This window comes from Sapajus apella, unplaced genomic scaffold (assembly GCF_009761245.1).
Source record: "Sapajus apella isolate SASKATOON/1434 unplaced genomic scaffold, GSC_monkey_1.0 scaffold71, whole genome shotgun sequence".
In the NCBI taxonomy this organism is placed as follows: Eukaryota; Metazoa; Chordata; class Mammalia; order Primates; family Cebidae; genus Sapajus; species Sapajus apella.
Window position 1 is genome coordinate 5527784 of NW_022437011.1, and position 378 is coordinate 5528161.

Below are 378 nucleotides of genomic sequence, written 5' to 3' on the forward strand. Positions count from 1 at the left end.
TCTTCTATCCAGACCACTCAAGTTTTCTCCATATCAGCAATAAGACTGTTTCACTGTCTTACCATTCATGTATCTACTGGAGTAGCACTTTTAATTTCCTTCAGTACTTTTTGAGTTCAAGATGAGTTGTGTGGTTTATGATCAAATGTAGCCCTGGGGCCTTGCCGCACCCTCAGCCACAGGGGTCTCTGATCCCCAACATCATGACAGTGGATACTCCTCTCTTGATGTTGACGATGATGATGAAGATGCAGGTAGTTATGAATACTGTGCCAGGCACTGTCAGGCTTTACTGAGATTTACTTCTTTCTTTCTTTCTTTTTCTTCCTTCCTTCCTTCCCTCCCTCCCTCCCTCCCTCCCTCCCTCCCTCCCTCCTT